The 15713-nt window shown below is 43.0% G+C and overlaps 1 protein-coding gene across 3 annotated transcripts in view; it reads left to right on the forward strand.

Annotated features, from left to right (window-relative positions):
* The first annotated feature begins 562 nt into the window (after positions 1–562).
* Positions 563–15713, forward strand: part of LOC124163639 (polypyrimidine tract-binding protein 1) — a 973136-nt gene continuing 957985 nt past the window's right edge. For 2 of the 3 annotated variants that reach the window (XM_046540700.1, XM_046540691.1), the window contains exon 1: positions 563–984. The gene's annotated coding sequence lies outside the window, so the exon portion shown is untranslated. The remainder of the gene's footprint in view (positions 985–15713) is intronic. The other variant, XM_046540704.1, reaches the window with a different exon arrangement.

Raw genomic sequence — 15713 nt, forward strand, 5'->3', positions numbered from 1 at the left:
GTGACTAAGCTAAACTCCCAAGAAATCTACTGGACCGTCTGCGGAGCCATCTACCTCTTCCATAAGGTCAGACACCCAGAGAAGTGTAAGTAAACTGTGCCGGCCATCTGCCATTCCTCACTCATCGCACTGCCGTGCTTCTTTTTTTCACTCATGCCCCGTGTCTTGTGGGGGGCAGCTGTACTCTTACTTTACGAAGAAGGTCCCTTTTCATGCACTTCCTTCGGGCCGACGTGGTGGCCAAAGTCTAGGTAAGCAGCTCTCGTCGGATCCTCATCGTGCACCTGGTGAGGTTCTCTTGCGAGTAGTGAGTTAGGTTTTCACGGAGAGACGGACGTTGCCGAGCGAGAAGCGAAGATAAGAGTAGAGAGGGGAGTGGAAGGAGGAAGAAGGGGTGTAGGAGAGGTGGAAGGGAGAGAGAGAGAGAGAGAAAGAGGAGAAGGTAGGAAAGGAAGGAGGGGAGGCAAGGCTCACGGCGGCGAAAAGGCGGGTTGTTAGGAGCGCGGGGTTGCCGTCCTGCGGGCGAGCCTCCTCTAGTCGGAGCGCCGCGTCACTGGGCCGCCCCTCAGCCAACCGCAGCGCACCACAAGTTAGCCGTGTAGGAGCTCCACAGAGCGGACCAACAACCGAGGAGGAAAGCCCGCGCGTTCTTCCCGGTCTGACTGCCGCGTGCGACTGTGCTTCTTTTGTGGTTTTCCCGTGTGTTTCGGCGTTATTGGCGTGTGATAAAGTTGGGCGGTTCGGTGCCTTCTATATTGGAATACTAGTATTTCTCTCTCCATCCCTCTTCACGGCCCAACGTCATCGCCACTCATAGTTTTTCGAATCCGTGTGCTACACATGTCAAGTGTTGGTTTCTTGGAGTTATTTGTTCGCTCAAGAAATCTCCGTGACTGGTTCACATATTGTCGTGAAGTTATTGCCATTGGCACGCCTTCATAACCAACTCTTGTGATATATTTGTGAAACCTACCTTATTTTCTGGTGAGTATTCGAAAGTGTTTTTCTTTCCTTCTATCTCTTTTTATTTCCTAGTGGTGTGTTGCATACGCAGTTTGACAGCCCTCTGCCGGCTCGCCGGTTTTGAGGTACAATAGTGAAGATTATCCAAATTGTGTAATGTGAGCGTCTTGTAGTACCCACGTGATTTTAATGTCAAAGCGGTTTGTGTTTTTGCGGGATGAAAGTGTTATTCAAGGAAGAAGGGTCCGCTAGAAGTTGTCATTGTCTCCTTTCAGTGTGGATTTGCCAGTGTTTATGTGATTTAAGTACTTTAATTTACTTAGGGTGACCATCGCCGTGGGGTACGGGACTGCAGGGCACGAGATTGGGATCGTCTTTATTCGCCCCGCGGACTGTCGTCGGGGATTTCCCACGTTTCTGCCGTTCGTAAGCGGCGGCTGGTCGGGCCGCGCCTTCCCTTTCGCTCAGGGAGCATGGCATGGCCGCCGCCATGTTCTTTTTGCTTTGTTCGTCACGTTGGGAGTTCCCCCTCCTCTCCTCTCCCTACTTCCCCGTTCTCTCTACACCCTCACCCCCCATGAGGGATAAGTGTGTTGGGAGAGACATTGTGGGGGGGGGGGGAGCGAGTGGGGGTTTGAGGAGGAGGGAGACCCTTGTGCCGATAGCGAGAGGAGCGGCAAGTGTGGAGTGGAAGGAGGTAGAGGGGAGAGATGTGGAGTGGGGGAGCCAAGGTCCAGATAGCCATGGAATGTGCTCGAAACGTGAGGCAGTCGACGTGCGGGTGGAGAAAGGAGGGGGGAAGACGTCTGAAAGGCTTTGGAGGGGAATTTTTGGGAAGGTTCGGTTTTGGGGGAATGGGTGTCGGTGGGTTTTTGAGGGGAAGGGTGAGCACGTTCGCCTTCCACTCCCTCCTTTCGCCTCTTGGTTCAATTCTCTCACTGTGGCCACGTAGTGGTGGAAAGGACATGAACAAAGACTGTAGGAAAAGGGGGGGTTGCCTATTCTCTGAATTCTGTCTATTATCAAGTGCGCGTTTATTTTTAAATCCTCTGTATCACCTTCGTGTTCAGTGTAAACCCCCACGTGACAACCGACAATGCTGAGCTCTTGATGAGATAAACAATGAAATTTTTACGTAATTTTCCGTGCTTAACGCAGGCCTTTCTGTTCTACTTTGGTGTATAAACGGTGTGGGTGTAAACTGTGACCTTGAGCTTATCTTCAATGATTTTGGGCACCTGTTGACCTTGTCCTCCGTTTCAAGGTGCAGCGTCGACTGCACGGTATTGTTGGGTCTATAAATTTACGTTGCATTTCATTGTAAGGTTGGATTTCATAGCGTAGGTTTGGGGTTTAATACCCTTGTTAGAAACCGCACTTTTTTGTGGTTTGCGAACGGAACAGAGGGAGGGTAACTTGTGGAGTTTGGGTTATTTGTTCATGTAAGTGATTCATTCGATTTACATGTAACGCCTGTTTTGTTGAATGAAATAAAGTATTTTGTGCGTATTATGTTATTGAGTGTTTTACATGTTTTCAATGTGTTCTAATTGATTCTCGCTTGCTCGGTGACATAAATGGTTACAAGTTATGGTCTTCATAATTTGTGCTTTCTCATGGGGCTGGATGCAACTAGTGTTCAAATTTTGATTTGGGTTTCTCCCCTTGCTACTAGTTGATACGGCCTGCCTGGTAACTCACTCACCATATTATTAACTTCTGTCAGCCTTGCAGCATTTGATGGATGAGGCCTTACTTTTCTCGGAAGGGCGAAAGCCACGCCTCATGCGGGGAAGGTATTGGAGATACCGAATTTTGAAAGCATGACATTTTCCTTTATGTCAGTCGACTGCGCTGCTTACACTAGCATTTAAATCGTCCAGTTCTTCGCGTGCGTCCACAATAATGCCACTCCTAGCCGGCGATAGTATCTCATGTACCATTCTGACGAATAACAAAGTTGGTGTGTTCAGTTCTGTTATTACTATCGTCCAAGTTCCACGCGTCGTCAGGTGATCTTCGTCCTCGCTGTAAGCGGCACAAACCGGCGAGTTTGTTTTCCTACCGATTATGAAAGGTGGCGTTTGAAAGCCTCGCCTTATTTATTCACCAGCCGATAAAACTGAAGAAAAGGCCCCCCATTGTCTGTATGACGTGGTTCCAATGCGTATTTACTGTATTTGTTCTTCTCTTTGGAGGGAAACGTCCTGCGTGAGCACCATAATATTAAAACGTGGAACGCATTGAGAGACTCCTTAATCGGATGGTATACTCAACCACGTCCCGTAACGTCTGTGCAGCGTTGCCAAGTCGGCGGGGGAACTCTCCTTCGCCCTCCCCTCCTCACTCCGTGTGTTCCCCCATCCCCTCGCTTCGTTCTCTCATCAGTCGCACCGATGCTTCTCTCTCCTCCCCTCATTTTCCTTGACCGAGGGAGAATGAAGTGACTCCTCTCTTCTTTCTTCCTTTTCCCATAACCTCTTCGAATGGTGTGACCGCTCCCGTGCTAATACGGCGAGCCGACGTCATCGTGTACGTTCGTTCCCTTCTAATCCACGTTACGTGTTGCCGTGCATGCTTTTACATCGCATTTTTTGGGGTTGTGGCTTTGGGGTAATCGGTCTCGAGCCGCTCCTCTGTGGTTTGCGAAAGGAACAGTGAGAGGGGATGTGACCGATGCCGGTGTCTGCTAAGTTTTCCTCTTTTTTGGGAATCCATATTCCCTTAAAATTCTCACAGTGTTAATCAGTTCTTCTTCCATCTAGTTAATAATAAAATCCAGGCTTGAGGCAACTAATACGCGTTCTTAATTGACATTTGGAATTACGATCCTTCGATTCCAATTACATTTACCCTGCCTTTTCAAGCAACTCTTCTATGAGTCTTTCCTATGCCTTTCCTTCTTCTAGTTTTCATATCGAATCGATTGAATGATTTAGTCCTACCACTACAAAGAACAATGCATATAACAAAAAAAAGAGTCAAAATTTGAAAAATTGCGACTAGCAATGAAAAGAAATATATTTAAGACAAAGGAAACAAGTGTCAAAATATAAAAAGTGTGTTTCTGATATTTTCTATCTACCAATGTTCTCAATTTAGAATTTAAGTTTCTTCTTTCTATAACAACACACTACACACCCAACGAAAACAGATCCGCTCAATATTTAATGTGTAGTAACCTGGCTGCTATTGGTGAACATAACCTAGATGTAAACTTGCTGGGACGGCTGAAACTGCCTGCGGCGCTTCAATTGATGTGGGATCTTAAAATATTGCATTATACGGAAATGGAGAGAGGGGGGTGGGGCCTAGGAAGAGCACGGGTGAGCCCTTCTCCGAGTAATAAATTGAAAGCATGGGTAGGAATGGCTTTCATGCTGATTATATTTGGGGCACGCTCTTCGCGGTGGTGTAGAAGGGGAGGTTATACATGATATTCCTATATGCCTCGCTTGGGAATTCATTTGGGGTTGCTGATTTCGACGTGAGGGCGAGTAACCGAGGTAAAATACTAATGCTCATTTGATAAGTTTTATTGCCGCGGAATGGAATGAGTAATGGGGGTAATGTTTAACTAGAGAAAGAAATTCATTCGAATGGAGAATAGAGTTGTGACTCCCATTACTGTGTTGTTCTAGGTAATCCTGCCCCGGCATACACCGGAATAATTAATAATAATGATACACGTGGGACATTTTATGCCACGTCAATGATGAATGTTGCTGCACATTTATGAAACAGTCCTCGTTGTCACTTTTCATCATTATCCGTCTGCGTTATAAAATGCCGGGTTATAATGTATACATTACTCAGTGTTTAAAGATTGGATCAACACTGATGTAGCCATTTTTCGTGTTCCTTTAAGATTTAAAAAGATTTTGTAAATTTTTAGCGCGTGGTAGGCGTTATTGGGTCATAGGTTCCAAATTATTAAGGCCTGTCCTGTGAAATATTTTGTCTAAGGGTTATAAGATTATCCACACATTCGTGTGTAATTGGAATTATACTTGTGGTCAGCATTATTCCAGTTTATGCGCTGTTAAGTAAATGAAACATCCTCACGAACGCGGCTGAATCCCATTAATATTGTAAGTACAGGGAACATTTTCGTTTAGGCTCCAAGAACGCAAAAACCTTGTATTAAGCATGCCGCTTTCCCTCTTTGGATTTCACGTACTGTAATCTGGTGCCCCCATTCTTTCATTATCCTTTCTGCCTGTTCTTTATTACTTTTGTTGCATAGTCATTGCATTTCCACGTATATATATATATATGAGCCCTTTTCTCCTTTACGAATTCATTAGAATTTCTTGCGTGTATACTGTTACGATGTGCTGGTGTACGTATTAATTTTTTTTAATGCCTCTGGCTGGCGTCGGGTTTCTGTGTGTGGTGATTGTGGGGGAAGTGGAAGAGCAATGGGGCGAGGAAGCGAACCGACGTGGGCGTAACTCGAGACGATGATGTGGGAGTGAATTAAACTCTGCTCATTTCCCCTGCTTAATTTCGAGACCATTCCACGCAGACTGACGACCCCTATGCGTCTCGTCTCTGTGGACGTTCACAAATCATGTGAAATGGGGAGGGGTTGGCGGGGTCACAAAGCATACTGTAGCTGTGGTGATGAATCTTTTGGTTTTTTTTTTGCGAATCACTTCTATATCAATCAAACATGAGGGATTTTGTGTTTGAAAAAATTTTCTTCTGCTTTTATGTTGTCGATTTCCAACTGGGTGAAGACTTTGTTTCGACCCCAATGTTTGGAAGGGCTAGTTCTCTCAGTTTTCAGTGTGTATCGGTGCTTTTTCACGCAAAATGTATGCTAAAAATATTCATTCTGCAAAAATTAAGATTTTTAATAAATTTTTCGGGACACCGTATCCATCTCATTCACAAAGAAATCTACATCTTTGTTACTCGAAGGCAAAGAACCTTGCACCTTTGCGTATACCGTATTAAATGTTTGGAAACCAAGAACTTTGTCATCTTTACCTGTGAATAAGAGCACCCATTATTCAGAAGTTCCCTTAATAAATTATATTAGTTTTATTTATCAACTAAATTTCCCCCCTCTAATCCTTTTCAAAGGTAGTACTTTTGCAAATTTTTATGACCACTCATCTTGGAAATTCTAATATAGTGTGTGCTTTTAGTCCTCACCCCGGGGTTGTCGGATTTTGTGCAGTTGTCATAAGAGTGCATTGAAACATATCTCGTGGTTTTGGGGACTCCCTCTTTGTCACTCCCTGTGTCTTCTCAATGCTGCTCCCCTTTTTCCCTCGTCTCCGCCCGCGTGTAGAGGAAGTTGTCGGAAGACAACAGCGACGGCTCAACAGGTTATAATCATAATCTCAGGCTTCCCACCCTTTCTCTGCGTTCCATGCCTTCTGGATCGCAACTCGAGTGCGACGAATCTCTCGTGCGAGTTCCCCGACCGTGTGATATGTTGGTCATTGGGCCTCGCTCCCTTCGACTGTTTTCTTCCCAGCTCTTATTTTGTCTTTATTTTATCCCTGTGGTTTTTTCGGTCATCTGCCCGGTCAGTCTTGATGTTCATCCCACCATGTCGAAAGCAGCCAGGTGAAGAAATTTATGTCGCCGGGCGTTCGTTTTTTTGTTTTATTCGACGGTTTAACGCGGACGGTGTTTTATTGCGTTTTGCGTTCGTCTTGTTTTATCGCACTGCCGTGTCTCACTTTCTCCTCGCATGTAATTCTTATTTTTTTTATCGCGTTTGATGCATGGTTTTATTCAAGGGAATTACCTTCCCATTTGCTGACCTTGCATTGGTCGTGACCGTCAAAGTGCTTTCTCAGCTTCGCCTATGATGGATATGCTCTTATAAAATGCTGTAATAGTGTTCGGAATCGTCGAAGATTGCCGTGATAGTGGGTTGGTATCGCGGGAATTATGGGTACGATTGGGATTTTGTTTTCTAGTGTTCTCGATGAACTCATTTTATTTGGCAGGCATCCTCAACCGTGGGAATAGAAACTCTTTCCATGTTGTTACTAATTTCCATGGTGGTATTCTTTTTTATTATAGATCTCCGCTCAGTGACATTCGATTGCGTATTTAAGGCTTCAGATCCTTTTAGTAGACTGTGATTGAACCCACGTAATTGTCTAGGTGTTATTTTATGACAAGTATCGTTTCCTGTTTATTTCTTATGCTGCTGAAGAGCGCAAAGTTCATTGAATTTAATTATGTAAATAATTTTTCATATAGTGCCGTGACGACAATTTACGGTGAAATTTTTCACAAAACAATTAATTGGTGCAATAACCACGCAATTCATTCATTCACGCAGATATGCACTTTGTTAGATCCATGCATTACTGGTCATTCAGTCCTTGTCTGCGCTTCGGTAAGGTTTTGTTCTTCGCTGTAACAAGCATCCACATGCCTCCTGCGATTGTGGTATTTACCCTCAGTGTATCCTCCTCTCGTTGTCGTTGGATTGCAGAGGATAACCCGTTTATTGTTTCGCTCTCAATGCTCGCGTATACGACGTTTCCACGTTTCTCTGTTTTCTTGTGGTTCCCGCAGCATAATTGCTACTTTGATATAATGGTAGTTGCAAAGCAGGAAATGGACTATTGTATGCAAATTCCTTCGTTAAGATGCCACCAGTGTGACATGCGGACCGCATGAGAAACAGCACGGATGATGCTCAATTACTTTCGCTGCATTTCTGGCTTAGAATTCCCAGTGCGATGCATAAAGTGGAGGTCCTTAAACGCTGACTCTTCAGTTCTACTCGCGCATCGGGGCACTAGCGCTTTCTAGGCTCCGTCGTCGTATGCAAAACATCCAACGCGACCTCGCACTACTGTATAGGAGGCAACTTGAAGAACGTTACGCAGGATTGTATAAAATTAATGGATTTAAGAAGTCGTTCTTCCTTGATGACCTCTCGTATGACTGTAGTGGTTGGTAACAGTAAAAAAAATCCGCGTCCGTGACGGTAGGGCCATCGAAACTGTTTACTCTTCATCCTTTTTATTATTTGAATTTCGTCTTTTATTTATTTACATTTCTTATATTCACTCTTAACCTTATTTCCATCAATAACTTTCCTTTGATATTTCATCTGTCTTTGAAAGTGCCTTTGTCTGCTATTACTAAATGTTTTACAAGCATAAGAGAAGGAAAGTTATCTATATCTACATACCGCCCCGCAAGTGACCTTTAGAGGCGTGTGGCGGTGGGTGTTTGTACACCAGCCGTTTAATATTAAAGCAAATGCTCAAAGTAATTCTCTCGAGCATAACAGCGGAATGTTCCATCAGAGTTGAAATTTACGAAGAGGTTTTCACGTACTCCATTCAGGTTAGGATGGTACTTGAGTGAAATAATTTAATGGATAGATTACATACTTCTATATTTAGGTTAGTATCTGAGCGGAGTTCGTACAGGCTCAAGGTAGATCGGTTTGAGTCCTCAAATTTACATAAGTTCCTATCACGAAAGATAAAAACATATTTGTTTTCTTTGTAATTCTTTTTTTCATGGCTATTAGGTACACGTCCATCGCATTTTATGTTTTGCTTTACTTACTCCCCTGGCCGATCACCGCTGTGGTTTGGAGTATTTCGTGTGTGGAGGATGAGCTAGTACATACCCGACCTCCAATCCGCCCATTTCGCCAACCACAGGCATTCGGTCGCGTCATCGCATCAAGTTATTGCCTGGAATGGGTCAAAGGTTACCGCCGCTCCTCTCTACACCCGCTATGATCCCATGCCTGCTTTGCATGCAGGGACTTCCCTCCCGCGCCTCAAGACTCACTGGCCTTGGGAAACGGCTGGGAGCCTGGGAAGACGGAATCTTCCTCTAATCCCGTCTTCGCCCCATCCTACCTTTCTCTATCCCCTCTCCCTTTCTTCGAATGCGTAATTGTTCATCCACCACGGATTTGTCCTTTATCCTCCTCCCTGTGGAAGTTTAAGCTATTCGCCGAAGTACCTCTTGCTCTATACTTTATGTAACACTCAACACTTCAGGTGATGGGGATTTGTTTCTTTTGTAAAAAAATGTATGCAATTCAGCGATGAGACGTTACTCATGCTAGTGGGTAGGGGAGTGTATTTTAACCAATGTCGCAGTGATAATGATTACTACTTGACTGTAATGGGGAAGATTGAGGCACACTTGTCTCCTATACCTTTTTCCTTTAAATTAGCATAAATAAATAATATAGTAAGAGAAACTGTGTTTCGATGTCATTCTTCTCAAAGATGAGGTATAATCACGTACCTCATCTTTTGGTCTGGTTACACGGGACATTAACACGTACAAGTTAATGTACGTTTGCGTAAATAATTTTGGTGGATTGGAACGGAACATGTTCGAATGCATGAACCAAATTATAACAGGTTCTATTTTCTGTGCATGCATTCGCACAAGTTAGGTGGTTACACGGTGCATTTTGGCGTTCATTCTCGCATTCATACATTTGTACATTAACCCGTACGTGTTAATGCATCGTGCAACCAGGCCTTATGAGTAGAACGGTATCGGAAAAGAGTTCCTCCTACTATTTTGGCTATTGATGTCGTGTACCGTGGGAAAGATGTTTCGTGACTGTTTTTCATATAAAAGGTGTTCCTTCGTTTTGTATTGCCGTTTCTTCATTATTGCCCACCAATTTTTCCATCTGCCTCCTCTACTAGATTATTACGTCCACCGTCCCATGCCAGTTTAGACTAAGTGCGGTGCCTTATACCGCTCCTCTCTTCGAGAAATTTCACTTTCACTACTATGCGAAGCCGACTGACCTCAGGTCTCAAATTTCTTCTCCGCTTATGGAATAGGTCCCTCATCTTTGTAATAGTAACCTCTGGGTCTACATTGAAGCCGATATACTGCTAAGAGTTGAAGCACGGTTGTAACACTATCACAATGCCGTCCATTCTTTAGCGCTCCAAAAATGTACGGTGTAGCCATATTTTTCTGATACCTTTCTGTCCCTTAATTTGATCTCTTCCTAGCCTTCACTTAATGCTACAATTTAGTTTTCGATTTTCTTTATTCCTCTCTCATTTTTAGCTTAGTTGATATAGTTTTTGTATTTGAGTGCATTCATTGCTATTATTGTGTCACGCACACAATGTTGCCTTATATGTACATTGCGCGTATATATGTGCCATATTGTAGGGCAGTCCTAGCTGTATAATATCTCCATTTATCATCTGCTTCTCGTGAAAATCTATGCTTGCTTATCCCTTCATGATAAGCAGTCGCTCCATTTATGGTTTGTTTGCGATATTGCTTGCCCGCTCATCATTTCGATCAGTAAGTAATTCCAAGTCGAGGCTGAAGGGCACAGGTAATACACTGCTTACAGACTTATGGGACTACGACCCAAGTATCCCAACTACATACACACTGCCTCATCAAATCACTCGTCTATGAGTCTTTTCTATGTCTTTCCTTCTTCATCCATAGACTTAGAATTTTATTGTAATCTAGTGTTTTATTTTCTTGTGTCAATTTTGCAAATATATAAAAAGAAAGAAATAATCACAACAATGGCAATGTGCTTATTGTGTGCTTAAAAAAAATAATATAAAATCCATTGCATAACTTAACAAAAAATGATAAAAAGATTATAAACTGACAAAAAAATAACAATATATAATCAAAATATATCTTTAAAAAAATAATAAAAAATATAAATATTATTATCAAAACAGAATTAAGAAAATCACGACAATTTTCAATATCATGTAATTAGTTTTTAAGTTTCTTCTTCACACAAACAACATTTCACACAACAACAGTACATATGCGCACTACACGGTTTTATTGTAATTTCTGTCTGACTGGTTGTGGTGAGGTTGGCTCACCGGTACAGTTTACTCCGACGCGCCTTCGGCTTGACCATTTCATGTGTCGGTCATTTCGTTTTCGTACTTGAGGGATCCATGTCGTCGGAAATATTCTGTGAATAGGCTGTCTGTTAGGTCGCCAGGAGGTGATTTATGGAAATCAGGATCCAAATTTAGCTGTCGGAGTGTGCCACTTCATTATCGCTGAACCCGAATGTCTGTACAGTTACAAGCTATGTTTTCATGTTCTCTTTTTGTTTCGTTTGTCTGAAGTCACATTCATAGCGAGACAATAGTTACGCTTGTTTCCTTGAAACGTCCTGTTATTGTTCCCGGGGAGAAAGAATGCATTCATGGAAGCAGGAAATAAGCCGTTCCGAAAAAAAGTTTTGTAAGAGGAGAACTTTGGGCATTAGCTGCTGCTTTGCATTGTAGTGTGGTCTCATGGAAGTTGTCGTTTCTGTGTATTGCCGAGTTTCTGCTGAAAAGTTTCATTCATGCCGTAAAGTGCACGTAGTTGAATAGCACTGATTTACCTCTAAAATAAATTTCGATTAAATTCTTGTCTTGGCAGTGATGCTTCATGAAAGCAGTGAAAAACACTTATTTACTTTCACAATAGGTACTTATAAGTTTGTGCAGTTGATTTATTTAGCCTGCGAATGTTATGTGAGCAAACATTTTTCGCTTACTTTTTGAATTATGAATGTTCTTCATGTTTTGACTTGATTTATTGCTAGGATTTTTATTTGCACCAGTGAGACTTTCACCTCGTTGATTCCGACGTAAGGGGCTTATTCCATGTTTCCTTTTGTTTCCCCTGTTAATGAATATAACTGTTGGTGGTGATTATTGCCAGTTTCTTTTGAATCCAGCGTTTATATTTTCCAAGGGTAAATATTATGAATATTACTAAGATGTTCATTGATTTGGGAAATGTGCCTTCAAAAACACCATGCATTAGTTTTATGGGACGAAGATTGTGCTTGGTATTTGTTTTGTGAGGGTCATTTTAGCCTGGATACGATGAAGGAATATGAGGAAGGATGGGGTTTGTCGAGTTATTATTTTCCATCCGACCGACCTCATTTTCTGGTTGTAGCGTGTAACAGCTGTTCCACTCCCTGTTAAGAGTTCTTGAAGACGTTTTCCATTCTTGGGGGGTAATGCAAAAATGCGGGTCGCTATCGCTATCTAGTTCACTCTCCTGGTATCTGTAATTTATTTGGCCTTGATGCGTTAATTTAATTGTTTTGAACACCTCTGACAATGAGTGAATTTGCGATTTTTTATATTCGTGAAACGAAATGGATTTGAGAATAGAGTTAAATGTCCATATCGATGGCTAAGTTCGAACAACCCGTATCCCAAATTCGGCCGATTTGAGACAGGATCTTAAACTTGAAGTGTAATAATATTAAAAAATAAAATACAACCAAAAATCAACTCTTTGTTTGCAAATGAATGCTTCTTTTTTTAGCTTATGGACTTTTTGTTTTTAATTTCAGTGTATAAGTAAAAAAATCAATCGTTTTTTTGCTCTCCTGAAAAGTTGCTATTTTTGAGATACGTGTTGTTAGAACTTAGCCATCGATATCTCTCATCCCCTTCGTGGAAAAGAAAATGAGGCATCCATTTTGAATGCGCACATTGATGGCATGTTTTTGTAAGTGGTTAGCTTTAAAACGCTTTCTGATACCTCTTGTTTATCCGACGCCTTGTTCACTAAAACTCAAATATGTAGGAGATTTACCGAGGAAGCCCTGTTCGCCCTAAAGAAGAGCGAAGAGTTAACGAGTGAGAAAAGCCTTACTTGACTCATGCTCTGATGAAAAGCGGCTGTTTAAGGTGTTAATTAAAGTCGCTATAGGTAAAGGAACCTATTCTTTTCACATAAAATGTTTTATTGATATCGTGAATGCCGTGATGTGAATACCGGTACTTAGGTGCATCCTGCAATTTAGAGCAAGACTTATTTAATGTAGTAGGAGTATTGACTGCCAATGTTCTGGCGAATATCTGTATATTATGCGGCATGAATATCAGTTTTGACGAACTCTCTCATTAAGAGTTACGAAAACTTAGTTATTAGCAGCAATGGATCTCTACCAGCGTGAGGTAGATATAAAAGTTCAGTTGAACCAAATTCTGATTTTGAATTCAATCGTGTCTGGCGAAACATGATGGAACTCATTCATGATGTTCGTAAGGAAAGACAATGGCAGGTTCCACAATTTATTAATTACTGCGACCGGTTTCGATTACATAGTACTTTTATAGTACATTACACAGGCTGATATTATGCAATCGAAACCGGTCGCAGTCTTAATTAATAAATTGTGGAGCCTACAATTGTCTTTCCTTTCTGATACATCTGATTTTGAAGACTAGAATACGGCACTCATGTCATTGGCCACGAAGTCCATGACGTATATAAATTATCTGCTGTTCATCCAGAGTATGGACTAAATAATGCTAAGCAAGGTGTGAATGCTTGAAGACAGCCTTCCTTATGAGACGGGATTAGACTAGGTTAATCATCCGTACTCGGGATCTTCGCGGAAAGTGTTATTGTCTCCCATCCGCCTGGATTGTCCTCCATTTCCGCGTCTTCAAAAATCCCCACGAATTCCTACCATCGCGTCTCATTACCGCTGCATCCAATTACTCTGCCTCCAGTTAATATCCTCCGCCAGCTTCATCTGCCTTGCCCCGACACGCTCGATCCTCAAAATCTCACTCGTCGCGTTTGCTGGGGCTAAATCTCCATCGTGTCCATCGCCACCTTCTCCATTTCCTTCCGGAATGAAGGAGGGAACCGTCCCCGAGTGGTGGCCATAAGAGTAGTAGAATGTTTTTAACGCGGTGTCGTCGCCCTCCGGATAGCGGCCTGTCCTCGCTAAGACGGAGATTTTTACGCTCTCACGTTGATGTCCACTCATTAGCAGGAGTGGTGTGTGCCTCCTCATATTCCTCTCTCTCTCTCCTTGGCGGAAAGCGTTCTTCAATTTTTTTCTTTCCTGTGAACGGCCGCTGCGTGGCGAATGGAGGTGCTCGAGAGGTCACGTCTTCATCTCACCGCTTGCTTTCTTAATTCGCGTTCATCTTATTTTGACCCCTACTTCTCGGTGAACGTCTTAAGTTTTCTCCGTACCCATTCGGTTGTTATTGCGATGATTCGTTGTAGCAGGCCAATCAGGGAGCTGTTTCCTGCAAATTAAGTGGGAAAGGTTATTTAAATCGAGCACAGGAGGGAATGAACATCATGTCTATGGAAACAATAATTGGTTATGAGTACATGAGAATTTAATAATGTCATTGCTTTTCGCAAATTTACTATAGTTTTTCTGTTTGCCGGCTCTATGATGCTATAATTAATGCACAACTTCTCTCCCTCTCTCTTCATTTTGACATGCGGCATGTTATTATTGTAGTGTTCTTACGGTTAGGTCTTGTGTACTTGGTAAATCTTACCGAACAAACCGTGTTATCCTCATTCCCTATAAATTTGCCTTGATCTCCATACAATACCTAATCATCTTCGTTCTATCCTTGAAATACGGTACCTTAGTTCCTATTCCTCACTTACCATTCCATCCTGTTAATCCGTCTTCGTTTTATTCCACCATTCTTATTCACACATATACTTAAGCCTTTGTGAGCCATGGGATCAAAATTAAGATGCTACGGTCAACCCCTTATGCTGGGGGAATAAGTGAAATGTTTCTTGATAACACGACGTAGCCGCCTAACGGGTCGATGGCCAATAATAATAGCAACCCCATTTGTGACAGCGTGGAAGTTTTAACATTATTAGCTCCGCTTTCTTCTGCATCCTCTCGAATAATCGCAATGTGGACTGTACCTAGGCGATCTTGACGTTTGAACCTGGAAAAACTGTAATATTCGAGGAATTCAACTTGAGATTCGATAGAAATCCTTGTTGCCAAAATGGTTTGAATAAGTTGTCTCATGTGACTCTAGCTATCGCTTTCGTGAGGAAGGTGTGGGCAAACCGGACGCGAAAGTAGCTAGAAAACACATAAAAGTTATGGCATAATGATTCCGATTCGTTTGTGTCAGGTTGTAAGCGTTTGTGTCATGTTATTCATGGTGACTTCATCACCTCTGCGAAGCTGCATATAATTGTGTGAATCGGACGCAGTGTTCCTGGAAAAAAAACTGAAAAGGAATTAAAATTCAGGTTCGGTAGCAACCCTGTGTGTTAATGATAACGTCGTCACCTCCGCTTTTAGCATCCCCGTCAGGGAGGCGAGGAGGTGCATCTACTTGGTCGAACCGGACGTAATCTCCGGGTGCCATTCGCCGTCAATTCCCCATCTCCTCCATCCCCGCTCGTCCGAAGCCCTCGCTTCATTTCCTCCGCCGCTGATGACGGGACCCGGGCCTCACATCTGCATCGGGGTAGGTGGGCGTCTCTACCTATACGTGTATGTGTAGCTATGTGTACTTATTCATGGGACGAAAGGGGAAATGGGACTCTTTTCTCCTTCGTCTCCGCCAAATTGCCCCGCTGTTCCGTGTGTTTTTGTGTACATGCAACCCGCGGATAGTACCCGCGTCCGTCCATTCATCCCATTTCTATCCAATCCGGTACCACCTCATCCTCCTCCTCCGGTCCACCCTTGTTCGTTTGCGGGGGGCTTTGGGTGGGGATAAATTTTCATCTTTCCCCGGAAATGGCTACGGGAGTGCTGGAGTGGGATGGGACGCGTCCTCGGTTCGGGGGCTAATGCGCCCCAGAAGCGGGCAGGTGAAATGTTTTCGCATCGTTGTGCGTTTGTTGCGGGTGGAAAAGCGTTGAAAAAAAGCTAAAAGGTATCGGACATATGCGGAGCATCCCCTGCCTCCCTCCTATCGCTACCTCCCTCATCCCATCCTTGTTTCAATATC

Source organism: Ischnura elegans, chromosome 1 (genome assembly GCF_921293095.1).
Source record: "Ischnura elegans chromosome 1, ioIscEleg1.1, whole genome shotgun sequence".
Classification (NCBI taxonomy): Eukaryota; Metazoa; Arthropoda; class Insecta; order Odonata; family Coenagrionidae; genus Ischnura; species Ischnura elegans.